We start from the raw sequence: 19,550 nt of genomic DNA on the forward strand, positions 1-19,550 counted from the left end.
GGGCGATGTACACGGACCTGGGTCCTCCCCATCCCCGCCTTGAACCTGGGGGCTGCCAGGCACCCAGAGAGTCAGCTTGCACACTACCCCTCAGGAGCTCGTTTCCAACATCACAGACAGTTGTCAACAGATCAAATGTTCGAAAGAACGACCAGTAGAAATAAGTGTGACGTCTGAGAGGCATGACCTGGGTTCAGATCCCGCCTCTGCCACTTACTGCCTTTACGCATGTCATGGAATCTTAGGAGTTACTGTCATCAGGGACGTTTGATAAAGGAGACGCCACCCCAGAGCAGACGTGTAGGTACCTGCAGGGGAGGCCGGCTGGGTCACCCGATGCCTCTCGGGGGCCCTCCGCTCCAGCTGCCACGCAGGCGATGAGAGTGAACGCAGGGATGCTGGCCAAACGGCATCCTTGAGACAACGGGGCCGACAGCAGGTCGGAGAAACCCGCAAGATTGTCCAGAAGTAGAACCCGTCAAGGTTCCACGAGGCCTAGAGAGAAGACAGTTGGATAGAAACGCTGTGAAGAGACCAATAACCAGTTACAGCTTCTAAAACAATGTGAGAATTCTCACCTAATTACAGTGTTGGCAGGGACACGTTTTAGGAGCTATCATCAATGCATAAATGAAAAAGCAGTACATTTTATCATAGCACAGATGTGTTCCCTGTGTCCAAGGGCAGAGTGTCAGAATTTGAAAAAAAAAATGTATAATGCGTGTCATGTGTTTTTCTTTTATTTTTCTAAAGTTATTTACTTTTGTTTTCATGTCTCACCCACTTGTGCTCACCTACACTTACTGTAGTAAGTATCTGTCTGGTACACAGTACACACCAAGCACCATATTAAACATGGGATGAAAAAGCATCAGCGTCTATTCTTGAAGAGCTCACGGTAAATTCAGCAGGGACGGATCCGAACGCACATGAGTTCACACCAGGAAGTACTGGGTTCTCTAACAGACGTACAAAGTGCTCTGGGAACCCCAGTGAGGAAATAATCCGGATTGAGCCAGAGGAGAAGGGGTTTCCATACAGACGCGGAGAGGGTCTTTGATGTGGGCACTGAGAAGGGGGAGAGCGCTCTCTGCGTCCTAGAATCATAAACTATTACTGCTAAAAAGATGTTTCTGACGGTTAAGTTTAACTGCCTCATTTTAAAGCTAAAGGAAACAAGACTTGGAGGGCGGGGTTAGGGGATGTGCTGAAAGCACCCCATATGAAGGCAGAGAGGAGTCAGGGTCCGGGGGCTGGGTTTCCAGGTCACTGGACCTTCTCTTGCAGACTCTGGCCGCAAGTCAGTGTCCCCCTGTGCAAATCCCACCCCCAAGTCCAGTTCAGGCCAGCTAACGGAGGTTCCCCGCGGGACAGGGAAATACTTACCTATCTAAAGGAGTCAACGACTAAACAAAACCTCAGAAGTGGTGCTTTCAGCCATTGTTTCCACATATTTCCATTTATTTACCCCGTTGCTGAGGAAGGTGGTATTATCTAGACATTGCTCAGTTTGCCAGAAGTGTAATACTATTTACCTTTTTATTGAATGCCAGGAATCCTTAAATGACAAGCGCTATTTATTATGTAAAACATCCCTTAAAACCCATCACCATCTGACTCGTACTTGCTAGGGTCTGGCAACTTTGAATTGGGCCTTTTGCCATGTCTGACAGATGGTCAGAAATATATGTAGCCAAAATACCATATATGTGCACTGATTGTGAAAATCTGGGGTCTGCATCTCAGCTGAATCACCCACATGGTTTCCAGGCTGATGGACACAGGCGAGATTAAAGAGACGTGCGGGGTGAGAATGGTGCCTAGAGAGAGGTGCTCCGAATCTCCCGCTGCCCGTGGTTCTCGCTACAGAGAGTCCTGGTCGTTTTTTGGTTTTTGTTTTAGAATTTTTAGAATTTTTTTTTTTTACTAAGGTATAGTGAGTTCCAATGTGTCAGTTTCTGGTGTACAGCATCGTGTCTCAGTCATGCATGTACATACATGTATTTGTTTTCATGTTCTTTTTCATTAAAGTTTATTACAAAACACCAAATAGAGTTCCCTGTGCTGTATTCATTTTGAAGCTACGGAAAATTGTGTTTTGGATGTAGACCTCCACATATTTTAAGCATCTGCTTTTACTTGGAGGCCCCTCAGTCCCAGTGCAGACAGACACAAAGCTGGCACTCGCGCGGGGTGCGGCGCTGTACGATGCTCTCAGATGGGATGGGCACGGGTATCGTTTAGATCGAATATTTTCTTATAAGAAATAGATATTATGTACTATCTGAAATTTAAGATTGAGCTGATTGCACTGTTGGTCAAATTTGTAGGTAGGTTTTAATAGATTAACCAAAGGAAGAATAAGAATGCCTTTTCACATAATTTGGGTCATTTGAAATCATGAAATTGGTTTGGCCATATGGTGACCAAACAACAATGGTTAACTGCTCATTAACTAGCTGTTCTAATGACACAAACGTAACCATACAGGGTCAGTTTGGTCCGGTCGTAGGGACCGTGCGTCCTTGATTTCATCACCTGCACATTCTTTTTAAAGAAGCCAGTGACTGGGTTCAAGTTTATTCTCATTTTCAGTATAACTAATATGAATAAAGTCAGTCTATTAATTAAATGCTATTATGGTTATTATTATCAGTGAATACCTTATAATCTATACTAATCATATAATGCATATCAATATAATTTTTTAACATTTTTATTGATTTATAATCATTTTTAATGTTGTGTCAAATTCCAGTGTAGAGCACAATCTTTCAGTTATACATGAACATATATATTCATTGTCACATTTTTTTTCTTTGTGAGCTACCATAAGATCTTGTGTATATTTCCCTGTGCTATACAGTATAATCTTGTTTATCTATTCTACAATTTCGAAATCCCAGTCTATCTCTTCCCACCCCTCGCCCCCTTGGCAACCACAAGTTCATATAGTTCATATCAATATAATTTTAACGCATGCTCAAAAGTCTATTTGTATCCTGAAAATTGTCAGATTTTACAAATGCTTCTTTTGGTTTTTATTAAGTGTGATTTTTATTTTTTTCACCCTTTCAAGGCGCATTAAGAACAAGTGGTTTAACATTTCAACAATTATTCTGATAGCACAACAAAATATCTATTCCCCCCACCCCACTTAATTCTAGCTCATTGGTTCTGATTAAATGATGATCTTAATGTTTGAAATGTTAGGGGATCGGATGGGAAATAAAATTTAGTGCTTTTCATATTTTCATACTGAGCAAGAATTATAAAGTTTTATGATGCGTAGGACGGTGGAATCTCGTGGTACATGCGGTTAAGCAAACGACAAGAATCATTAATGCCTTCTGCAAAATCACCATCCGCCAAAGAAAATAACCCCACGGGCTGATCGTTCCCTTCGGGGAATGAAGTGGGAGAGCGGACTGGCACGGCTGCTTCCTTGTCCTCCAACGCAAGGACAACAGCCATCACTCAGCTCCTTCCTTCTAGCCCCAGGGAGGGGCAGAACCCGCGAGTCCTGCGGGTTCGGCGCTGTTCCCCGTCTTCCTCCCGCCCGCCCGCCCCTCCAGCCGTCGCGGGGCGTGACCGGTTGTTCCAGGACCGGCGATGCCACGCCGGGAGCGCGCCTCTTTTGCGCTTGAGCCCGGGAAGACCCACCTCAGCGCTGCCAATGAGCAGGTCGCAGTGCACACCTTGGAACCAGAGGAGAAGCTCAGCGCACCTAGACTTCCACGCGCATCACACGTCTTCACAAGGGAGAGAAGTTCAGGCTCCCGCCCGCCGTGAGAGGAACAGGGTCAGAGGGAGGCCGTTTCATCTTTCAGTCTTTTTTCCCCTTTGGTTCAGTAGGGACTAACCTGGAAAGGAAACTGAAAGAAAGAAATTTCACATTTGTTTTTCTACTGGGGTGTTTCCCTTAACCCGCTCTGCACGTCTACTGGGGAGGGTGGCACGGGACACACTGCGAGCGTCAAGGTCGCCGGGGTTCTCTTGAGAGGGCGCACGTGCTTCCTCACAAGGTAGGTGTATGATACCAACATACACGTTAATGTTAATTATGTGTGATGCAATTCTGTATTATATCATGCATTATATATAACTAATAACATTATTGTGTATAAACATATATGCATATAAATAAATAGTGACATCATTTATATATACAATATATAAATATATATGTATAATTATATATAATGTCAACTTATAAGTATATATTCTCTATAGTCTGGTAATTTTACTGTTCTGGGGTATAAAACTTAAAGGGTATAGAAGCACTGATAAAGTTTTAAATCTGATCAAGGAAACTTAGAGGATCTTTTCCTAATAAATTTTGGGGCAGAGGTGATGATATATCCTGGTGGGAAAGTTACTACATAGAAATAAAACAAGAGAAACATAAAAAGAATTATCACGCTATAATACTGTGCAATAATTTACGGCAGTTTCCAAGTGGACATTCTTTTTCTCGCTGCTTTCCGGACAAATGAGAACGTGAAGACCTTCTGTTAGATACTGGATAAAACGGAAAAGAAGAAAATGACTGGTATGAACATCTTCTGTTTCTTTCCAGATGATCTCTTGTGTGCTAACGCTGTTCCTTTTATTGATAGAGAGAAGGAGTGAAGGTCAGGATTTCCAGGGGCCGTGGTTTACATCAGCACAGCTAATAACACAGCTGCGATACAAAGTTTGCATCTGTGTGACGTTGCATCTGCATAAAAAGAGAAAATGGAGGACTAAGTGGTGGTCTTTTACAAAGTAATTTATTACAGCTTATCACTCTCACATTCACGAACGTTATTATGAAACTGCCACTTTTGATCATTGTTTTAATCACAGAAAATATTAAAAACTTGGAGTAAAAATATTTTTCCTAACTGGTAAACTCGTTTTCCTTCTTCTGTTTCCCTATGGTAGGGAAAGGCATGGATTGTCAACATTAATGTATAACATAGGATAGATGTTACTATGAACGTCCAGGTAGCTGACCTTTGATGCAAAATGCTTCTATGTTCCCACAGTGCGTTCCTCTGTGTGTGTGTGTGTGTACATGTATAAAGAAAGAAAGAAAGAAAGAAAGAAAGAAAGAAAGAAAGAAAGAAAGAAAGAAAGAAAGAAAGAAAGAAAGAAAGAAAGAAAGAAAGAAAGAAAGAAATATATATATATGACACATACTAGTGGGCATTCTGAGTTTTATCAATACTTCTACTTGACTGTAAAGAGAAAGGTGAGTGGAGGGACCCACAGGCGTCTTGGAGCAAAACCACGCCCATCCCCACCTCCTGCATCTTTATTCCTCGGCTACTCCTGTTTCATAACTGGACCAGGCAGATCTGCCTCTGCTGTCTCAATAAAAGAACGAGAAAGGTGACCGCATGTTAAAATGAATGAATGAATAAATGTAGAATTTTTAACAAAAAGAATACTAGTCTATCAATTAGATATCTTGTTCTACTCTCCTGAAGTCGAGAGATGAGTCATCTCTCTCGTTCTGAGGACTCCTCTGATCATCAAACAACGCAAGGTGGGGCCTCTCACTGTAGGCCTGGCATTCTCACTTGTTTGTAACCCTCTGCGTCTTGTCTGCTCTTGGGTCAGGTGCACAGTGTCCTGATCATTGCACAGAATTTTCTCTTGCTTGGCTAGGGCGCACCAGCACTTGGAAAGGCTGTGAATCGTCTGGTAATTCACATCTCACTGGGAACAGCCTAAGTCACTGATGGGCCTTGAGCTTTCGATGCCACGAATCTGGTCCTTGAAAGTACTTGTTTTCATCACTTTGCGATTCCATTCATTTTTTCTCGCGTAGCTTGGCTGCCCCCTGATCGCCAGTACAACCACTACCTCCCCACGTGTTCTTTCTTGTTTTATCACTTGCAGTGAAATACATGGTTTATGTGAGCTAGATTTTGACCATTCTTGGGGTGATGAATGTCTTTGCATTGCTTCTGCCTTCCTGAGTTCTCTGCGGAAGTGTAACTCAGTTTGTTCTGTTGAGTTTGCTAATTATTCCCAGCACTGCCTCCTGGGACCATCATTCCAAACTGTACCATGTATTTACACGGCAGTAAAGCTCTGTATCAACAGGTTTGACAAGGCACGGCAGGTACACAGCAATTATCAATTCAGTTGCTGATTTCACTTCTTCCAAATTTCGTAGGTATCAGGAACATACGTATTAATAGTTCCTTATTGCTTTTTAATAGTTCATTTAAAAAACCCATTTAGCACCGTGGGTCCTGGGTGAATTTTATTTCTTCTCTCATTGGTTACTGTGTCCTGTGCCAAATGCGATGATGCTGTCAGCAAAATTTCTTCAAGTTACTTTTAAATAGCTACTGGTATTTTAAAATTTAGATTCCAGAAAAACCCGGATGTCCTCGGAAGTGGGTGGCTGTGAGAATCGGCAGACATAACTCACATACGTAGTTAATTTTTAATACATGCTTTTCGAAAATAAATAGGAGCAAATGAGCTTTTCTCCAGACTGCTGTGTTTCCCAGGTGTGTACTAGATACTTCTGCTTTAAGGAGACCTTTTGAGTTGAATGCCAAGCGTAGAACGATGCTTCCTTCATCATGGCCATGCCGTTCACGGGTGACGTAACTGCGAACATACTTTATTTCAGAACTGGGTACAGTCTTGGTGTGAATGTATAGAATTAGGAAATTAAGAAATGTCTTAAATTTTGTGTGGTTCTTTAGGGACATACCTGCAGCTCTAAAATGGAGAGTTGGTTTCAAAATCAGGTTGAGAATTAGTCACATTCCTCTGTCTCCTGCTCATTCCCAGCGCTGCTCCTCAGTACGCAGTTGCCACACCTGGTCCCTCCTCGTTGTCCTTGAGGGAAGCCGCCCATCTGATGAGTCACGGGCTCACACGGACAACGTACGCGGTGATGTTTATGGATGGACATGCTTGCTGCAGGTATTTACACGCACACACACTTAACCTTCATTAACCTAGTGCTCAAATGTGGAAACATTTAAAGCAGAAAAGCTTTTATGTAGTAAGATTTCTTTTCCTATTGGTAGGAAAAACCCATCTGCCAGAGAATTAAACCGCAGAAAGAATTCACTCGAGTACTGAACTTAATGTTCTTTCCAAGGAGCCGTGGGGGTGGAGGACCTGTGTGGAAGAAGGGGGGTCCCTGGGCAGAGCAGGGAGCACCTGAAGAGCTTTCCAGGCCTCCCAGAAACACTGTGCTTTATTCCTTTTGAAGAAGCAAAGGCAACACTTCAGTTTTCTGGGTTTAATAAAACGCCCGGGTCATACTTAGAACTACTGCTTCTTGAGCATCTGTCCCGGAGCCCTTATCCCTGCATCCAAGGGATGTGCTGCCAGCTCTGTTTTACAGATGAGGAAACTCAAGCTTGAAGATCTTGCATGATTTGCAAATGCAGTACATTAAATGGAAGACTTATCTGGGAGCCCAAGCTGTTCTAACTGATTTCAAAGCCCACTTAGGTCCTTTCCGTCCTCATGCAAACTTAATGACTGTTGCATTTAAGCCTTTGGGATGTGCCTCGCCCACAGGGATTTTCCAAACCACACTTTTCATCTTGTTTGGCATCTTCTTCCTCAGTCATTATTCATTTGACAGGTAACGAGAGACCACATGCTATCTCCCGGGCACGGGGCTGGATCTGTTCTCCTGGCCTGGAAAGTGTCTTCTCCATTTAATTCGCACGTGAGAAAACACTGAGCTTAACTTCTGACTGCCACAGATTCCTGTTCTTTCAATATTTTCTGAGACATAGCAATAAAAGATAACGGATGTGGCCTGAGAACAGTCTGAATATTTATGGCAAAGTCTGAAAAGAGTACATTCTACAGTCCTAGGCTGTCCGACTGAGATGCCATAAATCACAATTATATCAAATAGTTGAGCCAGAAGAAGGGACATATTTGTGTCTTTAAGAAGGTAGCTTGTTTCTCTTCATAGAATGATCCTGACAATTTTATTATGAGTTTTCCTACATAAATGAATCTTCTTTTCCTTTTTCTGCTAATAAAGTGCTTTTCAAAATAAATTACTTCAATTTGTGTGTAATAAATGAGGGCATTAAGCTCAGTCCTGGGAACTGCTCGCCGTGGCTGCAAGTCACTTATTTTTGCCTAGGAGTTATCTCATAAATTGTGAAATCGGGCACTACCTGCTAAGTTCAGCCAGATTTCTCCCTGGAAGCCCATAATAAATGGATGTGTTGAACTAAATTTAATGATGGAAAATGGGTAATTCCAAAGATCTCCTCCGTCAACAGGTTCACAGTGTTTAATTCCTCTTAATGCCCTGCTCACCCCCAGGGCTGGAACAGGGGCCTATTTCAGTGAAGGAAACGGAGCTACCTCGGGTTCTTCTGGTGGAGACAGGGATTTAGAAAGAAGTCTCTTTCAAAGCTGTTGCAGGTGTTAACAGGAGCGATGGGTTACGCGGCGGACTTCCCGGGATGACTGGCACTGATTTACCAGGTGAACCACTTCTCAGTCAGGAAGGTGGGCAGTCAGGAGGCTGGGGCCACAGCCACCGAGTCTGACGACACAGGACACGAGGACTTGGCTGGGATGTGGGGTTGGGAGGCCAGAATGAGGCCCACTCCCCCACACCTGCGTAGACCCCGACGTTGTCTGGTCCTTGCTGCTAAACTCTCATTAACATGCAAGGAGGCAGAGACGATGCGGATGTGCCCGAAGTCCTGACCCCCGTCGGGTGCCTCAAGTTGCACACAGCTGAGCTGAGCAGAGCAGCACCTCCACGCCTTGCCAACAGGAAACAGCCAAAATCGTCAGTAAGTTGACATCAGCCTCTGGGTGCATCTAATCAGAGGACTCTAATTTGCGTGGCTAATCTTGGCGGTAAGGGAGACTGGGAAGTGTAACTTCACTTTCCATACGCTGCAGACGAGGCGGGTGCACAGAAGGAGGGTAGGGTGACTAGTTAACCACATCTATCAGAAATCCCAGTAGGTAGTGAATGGTATTATTGTTATTTTTCAGTAACAGTAACTATAATAGAGTGTCCTCACTGAGAACAGGAGAAACTGTTGCTGTAATGCTATGACGGAGCTTCTGTATGCCTGGTTGAATGGTTTTATTAATTATATTTTCAAATTCTAAATACCTAAATGCTCAAAACTTGGACAAGCAAGCAAAAAAAATATATCCTGTCAATATGAAGATGCCACAAAAATAAAGCAAAACAAATGAGGAAAAACTGGCAGAGCTAATTCTTTCCCTATGAGAGTCACTCGTCGGTCATGCGAAGGCGTAGAACTAATGACGGTTCAATCAGTTCTAAAAAGAGGCTGGTCGGGCGTGTGAAGCTCTCCAGAGCATCGCCTGGAATGTGGACTGACTGACCTTGTGACGTGCTGACACTGGGTCTGAGCATCTGGAGTCCGCCCTTGCGTTACCCACCTTTGAGCCTTGCAGGGTTGTATTCCATTTTTCAAACCTTCTTAATTGAAAACCTGTTATACTGTATAATTTTTTCTTATCATGAAATCAATATGTGTCTACCAGAAATATATAAAATACTGACAGCAAGTAGAATAAACTAAAAGTCACCTGTGATCTCACCGTCTAGAGATAACTTCCATCAAACGTTAGTGTCCTGCACATGCACTTCAATACGTTTTACAAAAATGAGATGACGTCAGACTGATAGATGTCTGTGCTACTGAGCAGATTTGTCAAGAAGCCAGAAGAACAAAATGCTAATAAAAATGATTATAAAGATTCATTTTCCCCATTTTGAGTAGCCAATATTTACAAAGATAGAGGACCTTATTAAATCTTCTTAGAAGCAGGCATTGTGCTAAATGTTCCACAAACGTGTTTCCACTTAATCCTTATGACGAACCCATGAAATAGTTGTTCTTGATGATTTTTTTTTAATTGTAGTTAATTTGCAATGTTGTGTTAGTTTCAGGTATACAGCAAAGTGACTCAGTTACACGCAGATGTACATACGTATATTCTTTCTCATGCTCTTTGTCAGTGTAGGTTATTACAAGATATCGAATATAGTTCCTTGTGCTATATAATGGATCCTTGTTGTTTATCTATTTTATATGTAGTAATGTGTATCTGTTAATCCCAAACTCCTAATTTATCCCTCCCCCCATCCTTTCCCCTTTGGTAACCATTAGTTTGTTTTCTATGTCTGTGAGTCTGTTTCTGTTTGGTAAATAAGTTCATTTGTATCACTTTTGTTTAATTTCACATATAAGTGATATCATATGATATTTGTATTTCTCTGTCTGCCTTACTTCACTTAATATGACAATCTCCATGTCCATCCATGGTGCTGCAAATGGCATTATTTCATTATCTTTTATGGCCAATTAATTCCATTCTGTATATGCACACCACATCTTCTTTATCCAGTCGTCTGTCAGTGGACACTTAGGTTGCTTCCATGTCTTGGCTGTTGTGAACAGTGGTACTGTGAACATTGGGGTGCACGTGTCTTTTTGAATTAGAGTTTTCTCTGGGTATATGCCCAGGAGTGGCATTGCTGGGTCATATGTTAAGTCTACTGTTAGGTTTTTAAGGAACCTTCATACTGTTGTTCATAGTGGCTGCACCAAACTGCATTCCCACCAGCAGTGCAGGAGGGCTCCCTTTTCTCCACAGCCTCTCCAGCATTTGTCATTTGTAGACTTTTTAAGGATGGCCATTCTGGCTGGCGTGAGGTGACACCTCACTGTAGTTTTGATTTGCATTTCTCTAACGATTAGCGATGCTGAGGGTCTCTTTATATGCCTGTTGACCCTCTCAATGTCTTCTTTGGAGAAATGTCTGCTTGGGTCTTCTGCCCATTTTTCCTTTGAGTTGTTTGTTTGATTGATATTAAGCTGTATGAGCTGTTTGTATATTTTGGAAATTAATCCCTTGTTGGTCTCTTCATTTGCAAATAATTTCTCTCATTCTCTAGGTTGTCTTTTCTTGTTCTCGATTATTCTTTATTCACAAGTGGAGAAATTGAGTCTTGGAGTACTGAAGGAACTTTGCGAGATCACAGGACAGGCAAAAATGCCAACCTTCTTCTGTAAATGTGACTTTTCACTGCTTTGACCAGACGCACCTGGAAGGAAGGTGACCCCACTCGCAGCGCTTTAGGTGACAGGCATTTTGCTCACAGGAGTCTCAGGCTGCAGGTCCCTCGAGAATTTCTTTAGAAGCCAAAGCAAGTCTTTCGTCTTTCCATATCTCAGTTCACTCACTGTCAAACAGCATGATATGTTTTACATGTTTTACACTTAGAATGTTATTGTGAAGATGAAATAAGATAATATATAGGAGGGCACCTAACAATGGATGCAAAAGTCACAAAATAGAAGGGTTTTATGTTAAGGAAAGGAACAGAAAGAAGAATAACCTTCACTATGTGCCTGTGATACAAAAAATTGTCTTGGGAAACATATGCTAATTTTTCCATCTTCAAAGCAAATCTGTGGGGTAGGTTTGCGTTGCTGCATTTTCACAGGTGGGGAATCTGAGGCTTAGGAAAGGAAACTTTACTCAAAATGCTAAAGAAACAAGTCAAACAACAACAAAGTGGAACCGGGACACCACACCCTCTCAGCTGGTGCCACGCTCAAGGGTTACCTGATGCCCATTTGTTGTTGGAACCTGAAAAGAGTTTATTTCTGTAGAAAAATTATTGAAACTCGACTTTTCTATGGAGACAGTATGATGACAGATCTTAAGAATAAAAAAGACATCTCTACCATATAGTTAACATGCACTCTTGTGGGCAGGCTCCTGTACTCACGCCTGCCCGCCATCCCCATTCGCCCCGCTGATGTACAGAAGGTATGTGTTTTTTCTCTATACATATTTTTAAAATCAAGCTATCTCTTAAGTTTTACATTAGAAAATGTTTAAGTTTTCCATCTTAAGAAGTTATAAGTATAGACTTACTCTATTTCAGGAAAAGGAAACCCACTCCGCACAACATGGCTTCGCCGACTTGTGAATCTCACAAGTGCTGGGATGTGTCGCCTGTAACCATATCGGGAAACCTTCCTAGAAGGGATCATTACATCACTGTAATTTTGAAACACTATTTTTATCTAAACCAACACAAGTATTGTGGACTGGAAGGTAAAATTAATATCTGTTTGAGAGCTCAAGACTTCAAAGAACTTCTGGGCCTCCAATGGTCTGGTTTAAGGTGTGCCCTGGAGAGGGGGCCACTCATCCCCACCTTTGTGGCTGAGGGACCGCCTCGCCCAGATTTCAGGAGCTCACTCTGCATCACAGATGGGCTTTACGAGGGTCACAAGTTCTTGTTCACAGTGGACACCGGCAGTGGCAGGGGGCCGCTGTGACGTTGCTTCTGGCTGTGAGTTGGGTCCAGGTCTGTGTCCTTGCTTCAGATTCTGGGAATTTGGCTGCAGGAATGGCCTTGCTCGGGACACGGCAGAGGACGCATGAGCAAGAGCGTGGGCAGAGGCGTGCCACCACGACAAGCTTCTGCGGCCAAGGGTCTGCGTGTCTGGGTGTGTCACCTCCGCCCCCCCCCCCCCCACTCCTCGGCCAAAGCGAGTCAGCAGCGGTATGCTGGGGGAGGGGTTCATGCTCCTCTTGCAAGGGGAGGAGGGGGCTGGGAGAAATTGGGAAAGCAATACAACCTACCACGAGCACGTTGGAGGAATTCTCAGGCGCAGTGACATGTATCATGTAACATTCATAGGAAATCAGTGAGACTCAAGAATGCTGGTCTCCCTTTAACACATCAGGGAACTGAGTCTCCAGGATGTCAGGAGGCTTGCTAAATGCAGGGTCTCCGGCTGCGCGCTTCCCTTCTCCATAAGCCCGTGTCCTTCCTAGTACGCCGGAGAGGATACAGGATACTTGTTTTTGTGTTCCTTTGAGTCCCTTAGCACCGTTGCTGGCTCGTGGTGTTGACTGATAAGATTTTATAAAGTGTAGCTCGTTCGTTCACTGATTCATCAGGTGTTTGTTGGCAGTTTACCTTGAGCCAGTTGCTCTGCTAGACGCTGTGGATAAATCCGAGAACACGGAAGAGACGTGCTTTGCCTACGTTGGGTTTACTGGAAGCGGGGAGGATTCCATTTTTAAAATACGTGATGTTATCATCTTCCTCATAATTTACAATTACCTGATGATTTACGTTACCGTAAGTCTGTTTGCCAGTGGGAAGGACTGGAGTGTTACCTACCGTCCTGTCACAGGGAGAGATGAGCTCGGGTAAGAACACGACACGGAATACAGGAATCTTACGAAAAGAGGATTGGGTTGCAGGATCCTGGGGGTTCGCCCTGCAGAGTCGTTATCTTACTTTTAGTTTTCCCCCTGTCATTCTGTGTGAACCTTTGAAGTTTTAGTCTTTCTGGGAAAAGATGATTAGTACTTACTTTCAGATCCTTATACTTAAAAGGGAAGAATAGTGATCAATAAAGGAATCAAATGTTGATTCAATGTGCCTAGAAAAACCCTGCACATTCAGAGGGAGGCAGCCAGAATCAATGGCTAAAAGCAAAATAGAAACTCAGGGTGAATCCTGGCCTTGTTACAAAGGTGCCTTGGGGGTCACTGGCCCCACTGTGGAATCTGTAACTTGGGAGGAAAAAAGTGGATTGGGGCGCTTGCTGGAAGTTCTTAGGTGTTACCACTGAGAATTAAGAGGTAGAGCAGAAGTTCTTTGTGGCTTCTATCCTCTACTGCCTCTTTTTCTCTGTTCTTTGTACTACACATTTTCTCTGCTCTCTCTGTACATCTTTCTTTTTATTGCACATTTGACTCCACATGTCTTGTGTGTATCACCTTCCACAGCCTTCTTGTCTAACACATAAAACTGTCAAGCAGTTGTTTCCTGTCTCAATAATGGAACAAAAAAGTATCGAGGACCAGTGGAAGCTGGGCACTCTGGTCAGCTGGAATAGACACTGCCTGCTCTGGTCTGAGGTCCTGAATTGTCTCCGTGCCACGTCCTGACTTCCCTAGGGTAAAATGGTAGAGATGTTCCAGAAATAAGTCGTTCACAACTACACGTGGTTCTGATGGCCATGAGCTAAACGAGTCACAGTCAGATTTTGGCAGGAATATTTCTGATAAGTATTCAAACAAAGATAAAAACGACTGATGAAGATTCACATTTCAAACTTTGAGAAGTGAAGTCACAGTATTATACCTAAAAGTCAGAGCTTCAGGCAACCGGGATGTGGTCAGGAGGACTGCAGGAAGACCAGGGGACAGTAAGACAGCCTGAAACTCATCGCCCCAGTGTCCCTCATGGACCTGCATGTGTTTGCATATATTCGCAGCCACTCCCGTCATTTTCTCGTGTCTTAGAGGAAATGTTCGCTCGCCTGCATCTAAGGTTCAGCCCCCCAGCATCCAGGCCACGCCAGCCCCTCCGCAGAGGTGACGCATCACTGGTATCTCATCCTGTGCTCCGGCCGTCGCTTTATCTGTAAGAACATAAACACAACCGATCACCATCATCTTTTAAAAAAAAACAGCCCAGAAAAAGGCGGCTCCCCATCCTGTCTACATCTCTGTTTTCGGTAGCATCCCTTCACAGCCGCCCTCATCCACCGCCTGCAGCCCGGCTCTCCCCTCCGCTCCCCCCAGACAGATCTTCCCCGCGTCCACGGAGCCTCCCCCAGGGCCTCCGCGCTCTCCCACAGAAGCCGGCCGTGGCACGACGTGCGGCGGACGCTCTAGAATCACGAGAGAACCTGGGGCCGAAGGCTCTTCTGCTCTGCGTTTCACCTTAAATGGGACACTTGCGTTATTCATCCGTGTCTGCTTAAATATCAGGACGACTCAGGATGTTTGGCTGTAGGGTGAGGAATGACGTTAAACTGCATTCATCGTATCTAAAAATACATACTTGAGGGCCTGCTCTGAGCATCGCCCCCGAGACTGAATAAAGAGCTGACACCGACCTGGTCTTGCCTTCGTGAAGCTCACCGTCAGTAGTGGGGATGGAAATTCATCGTGGAGCCGTGAAATGCCAACATGTGTAAGCACGTGAAGTGCGGCGCCAGCCGTGGATCCAGGTTTAAGTGTCCTTGGTGGCAGGTCTTGTGCACTAAGGAGTATCGATGTGATGCTTTTTTAGAATAGAATTTGATATATTATCTAAGCTTTTAAACTTCAACTTTCAAACTTTATCCTATTTGTAAATCTAGCTAATTGTAAGCATAGTATTAAGCAGAGCCTAGATTAATGTCTGGCTTCATTTATAAACTCAATTAAACTCACCTGAACAGTTTAAGCCCCCTGTATGGTTCTCATATTCTACTTCCTTTTTTATTGACTTCTAGTTGATTTACTAAGTGAAGTAAGTCAGACAGAGAAAGACAGATATAAGATATCAATACATGTAGGATCTAAAAAAATGACACAAATGAACTTACTTATGAAACAGAAACAGACTCACAGACGCAGAGAACAGACTGAAGTGATTTCCCTCCTTTCAAAGCATCTCAGTTGCATAACCACCAAAATCAAACAAGATCTACACGCACTGAGTGTTTTTTAAATATAACAGAAAGAGTCTATAAATGCAATGAACCTATGTTTTCTTAAATGTTTTGATATTAAATATACACTTAACACAATTTAATCTTCGACTCCAGAGTCTAAGTCAACGTTTAATGATACTTGTTAAAATGATGCCACAAGTCTGACCTGTTACACTGATAGGTTGAATGTTCTAAGATATTATAAATACATAAAAATATGTCCAGATTTTTTCTTTTGATATTTTGTTGGCCAAAAAATTAATGCATTCAGTTGTAACTATATTCAGCTGATTCTATGGCAATTACAGGGGGAAAAAAATCAGCACTACAGAAAGCAGGCAGGTCACCGATTTAATTTTAATGCCTCACCCATCTCTCAATATTCTCTTTACCTGCCATGTAACAGACATGCCAGAAACCTCATCGCCTACCTATTGTTCCCTCTTTGTCTATATTTGTATATTTTAATTAATTTCCCCTTTCTTATTTTTAATAATATTTCCTTATGAATGTATACTTTTCCTTGTATCCTTCATCATTTTCCTGATCAAAATTTTGCAATTGTCCTGATGCTTTGCTTTTATAATTCTGCATTTTGCAGAAGATTGAGACACTATCTCAACAGAACAAGAAAAAGCAGACTGTTGAGACAGATGGAGATTAGAGGGCACGATGCCGCACGGAAGATAGTCGTTCAGAGAAAGTGGTCCAGAAATCTGCCCAGGAGTCCTCGATGTTTCCATCCAGATGTTAGCTGTACACACAGAGGGGAGATGAGGTGAGGTTTGGAGGAGGACAGCCAGGAAGGGAGCTGTGAGCTGAACAGAGAGTCCGGAGACCTCACCAGCTGAGACAAGTGAGATTTCCAAAGACCCAGAGAGGAGAGGGCACGGGTTGCGGCTCAGACGTTTAACTGAGTTCCCGGAATAGTCATGTGTGACAGGTAGGACTGGGCCAGACCAGGAGCAGACCTCCCCTAGAAACGACTGAAAACTGAGCTGCCCAAGGACCAAGCTCATCTGCCAGCAGAGGAACCTCCTCCCAGAGCCAAAGCCAACAGTCTTGCCATCTTGAAAGGGAGACGAGACTAGGGTCTCAACGAACGAGCACTGTAAATCACTGGGCATGAGAACAAGGTGTAAAATGTGAGTCTCTAGCTGGCGATGGCATTGAAACATTTATTGAAATATGTTTAGAACGTAAAAAAGATACATATGTGTATAACATACATCTCAAGCGAAAAGATGAGGGGTCTAAGTAGAGCCATAGACACTATGAAAATGAACCAAAGGCAGGTTCTAGAACGGAAAATACAGTAACTGAAATGAAAAGTCACGAGGTGTGCGTAACCGCAGATCGACGCTGCGGGAGAGAAGACCCCAGCAGCCGCGGCGCAGCACGGCAGCAATTGTTCAGACTGGAACTCAGTGGGGAAAAAAAGGTAAGAAAAATAATGAGCAGAGCCTCACTAGCCCGTAGGAGACTGACAAGCTGCTTCACGAACGTGGAATCGAAGTCACACAAGGAGAGGAAGGAAAGTGCCCAGATGGCAGAACTGTCGCACCTCTGGGGCAGAAGCTGCAGTGAAGCCACGTCCCCCTCCTCCCCTGTCGTGTCCCTTCTTCCTGGAACGCGCCCCCTCCCTTCCCCCAGGAGAAAGCGCCCCCCTGCTTATTTGGATGAAACGTGCCAGACGGTGTAGACGGTTTTTGCCCTCTTTCCTTCTCTCTCCTGTTCCTTCTCCCCTAAGTCCTTCCCGAGGGCTCACCTGGCTAAACCGTTCTGGCCTCTCGTTCGCACATGGAAGGTCAGCATCTGGAATCGCAGCCAGGGTCGTTGGTGCTGTCTGACTAAATGGGACATAGCCCATAATCCATAGTTGTTTTGCCGAAACTCACCTGTCGTCTGTGCTGGGTAGGTGTAGTGTTCGGTCATGATGTGGCAGGAAGCCCCTCGTGCAGTTTTCAGGCCTCAGAGAGGCCCTCGACGCTGAGACGGCCCCAGCTGCGCGGGGTGGCTTTGGCTGAGCGTCTTGGCGAGCGTGGGAGTTCCAAGAGCTTGCCCTCAGTCTTGCCAGCGTGGTGTCTGCTGGTCGGAGAATGACTTGAGGGTTCTGACAAGTGCGGAAAATCTCTATTTCAACTACACACTCAAGAATTGAGGATGGGGCTATGAAACGAGTCTGGGGACCCAATGAGCTTAGGACAACTTGAGCTCAAATCAAAAGTCCATCATTAAATGACCCTCAGAAAGACCACGCCCTGAATGAGGCATGTGAATCCTCATGATTTAAAACAACTTCAGACTCAAGGCTCAATAATACCTGAGAAGTGCAGGTGTTTTCCTGTCCCCAGTGCATAGCTGCCTGGTAATAGAAGCCGGGGTCTCTGGGGGAAACTCGGCAGAAATGTTAGAACATGTGCTCTGAACATGTCTGCAGGGTCTTTCTCGTCCTGGGAGCTGGCTGCATTTGCGAAGGGAGTGAGGTGCCCCCAGTCCCCTGTGACGACATCTCACCCTGGGCCTCTCCTACCCGATGGATTTTCCCCCAGTAAGTACAACAAAGAAGACCTTGCGGATGGCCCATCTCGTGCGACCCTAGGGGTGCTCTAATCCATTACTCTTCGGCGATCAGACCCATCTGGTGGGCCGGCTCCTTGCTGCTCGCCGTGGTTGCCTCCCCCACCCGGAGTTCACGCTGCACCACTGCTGCCGGCAGGACCCACGCCTCGCAGTCTTCTTGAAATCAGCCACAGCATCTGCCATCAGTACCCTTGGTCTATAGGAAATGCCCACAGAATTGTTTTTCAAAGATGGCGAAGTACCCACCACCATTAAAAATAAAAGTAGAGTCTGGATGAGGAGACGGGCAGGCAGGTCCGCTGAGACAGCAGAGTCTCCAAAGTCTGGCTTCTTCTCTACTTTATACCGTAAGTGTCCAGCATCTCCATGGCACTGGGCGTTCTCCACTCCTTTCTTTTTAATTTTATCTTTTATTGACATGTAGTTGATTTACAGTGTTAGTTTCAGGTGTACAGCAAGCCAATTCAGTTATACATACACATATTTTTCTTTTCAGATTCTTTTCCGTTATAGGTTATTGCACAGCATTGAATACAGTGCCCTTGCTGTACAGTAGGTCCTATTGTTTATCTCTTTTATATATAATCGTGTGTATCTGCTAATCCCAAACTCCTAGTTTATCTTCCCCCCCTTTCCCCTTTGGTAACCATAGTTCGTTTTCCATGTCTGTAAGTCTGTTTTTGGTTTGTAGATAAAATTTGTATTTTTTAAAATTTCACATATTAGTGATATCGTATAATATTTGTCTTTGTCTGACTTACTTCACTTAATATAATAATCTCTAGGTCCATCCATGTCACCGCAAATGGCATTATTTCATTCTTTCTTATGGCTAAGTAGTATTCCACTGCATACACATACACACACCACATCTTCTTTTTACATTCATCTGTTGATCAATGTTTAGGCTGTTTCCATGTCTCAGCTATTGTAAATAGTATTGCTGTGAACATTGGGGTGCCTGTGTCTTTTTGAATTATAGCCTTCTCTGGATCTATGCCCAGATCCAGACTGCTGGATCATATAGTAACTCTGTTTTTAGATTTTAAAGGAGCCTCCATACTGTCCTCCATAGTGGCTGCACCAGTTTACATTCCCACCAACAGTGTAGGATCTCCTCTCCTGAATCAAACCAAACTAGGAGGTAATTTGAACTACTCACCACTGCTTGTATGAACTGTTGTGACGAGATTCCCTGGTAAGGGGACCAACACTGATCAATTCAGCCTTATTTAAAATGATCTGTTTTCCTCTTTCTATCACCTCAGAATTCCTTGTCATGTGTGTGGCCCAGAGATTCTCCTGTATTAATCAGTGAATTCTTGCATTTCCTTTCAATCACAAGCTGGGACCTGACACCACATACCAGGTCCAGCATCCACTCAGTGTCTCTTCTGTGTCTTAAAGTCATGATGTAGGAAGCCCTCCTTCACTGCTGGTGGGAATGCAGTT

General features: G+C 44.0%; 1 long non-coding RNA gene across 1 annotated transcript; it reads right to left on the bottom strand.

Annotated features, from left to right (window-relative positions):
• Positions 1–31: 31 nt before the first annotated feature.
• Positions 32–18,975, bottom strand: LOC141574744 (uncharacterized). Its single transcript, XR_012501769.1, has 4 exons — positions 17,414–18,975; positions 14,959–15,079; positions 3,664–14,453; positions 32–495 (listed from the first exon to the last, which is right to left on the bottom strand). It is a non-coding gene; the product is annotated as an uncharacterized LOC141574744 (long non-coding RNA).
• Positions 18,976–19,550: the final 575 nt, after the last annotated feature.

This window comes from Camelus bactrianus, chromosome 23, assembly GCF_048773025.1.
Source record: "Camelus bactrianus isolate YW-2024 breed Bactrian camel chromosome 23, ASM4877302v1, whole genome shotgun sequence".
NCBI lineage: Eukaryota > Metazoa > Chordata > Mammalia > Artiodactyla > Camelidae > Camelus > Camelus bactrianus.